A 478-nucleotide genomic window follows, 5' to 3' on the forward strand; every position below is an offset into this window, starting at 1 on the left:
TGAACATTTCTTCATATATTTGTTGGCCGCTTGAATATCCTCCTTGGTACATTTTATTTTAAAATTGTTTTTAAAAAAAACACTTTTTTGAGGTGAGTTGTACCCAAATTCTATTTTCACTGTATAAAAATCAACACTTAAGGGATATTACTATATTTAAAGAAAAGAATCAAACCCAGAAACTTTACCAAAAGTAGGTATATTTGTTAGGATTCAGTCAGAGAACAAAATCAACTTTGGCAGAAACAAATTTATTATACAGTATAGCATGGCCTATAGAATTGGTAGGAGGCCTGAAGTTCAGACTCTAGGTTGAGCTTCTAGAAACAGTTCCAAACCAGCAGAGCTGTTAATATCTTCTTAATTCAGTTCTGTATTCATTATTTTAAAATCAAGAAGGGAGTGCGTCAGGGTTGTATTCTTTCTCCACACTTATTCAATCTATATGCTGAGCAAATAATCCGAGAAGCTGGACTAT

The sequence above is a fragment of the Orycteropus afer genome, unplaced genomic scaffold (assembly GCF_000298275.1).
Source record: "Orycteropus afer afer isolate SDZICR_OR568_19922 unplaced genomic scaffold, OryAfe1.0 scaffold00314, whole genome shotgun sequence".
Taxonomy (NCBI): Eukaryota; Metazoa; Chordata; class Mammalia; order Tubulidentata; family Orycteropodidae; genus Orycteropus; species Orycteropus afer.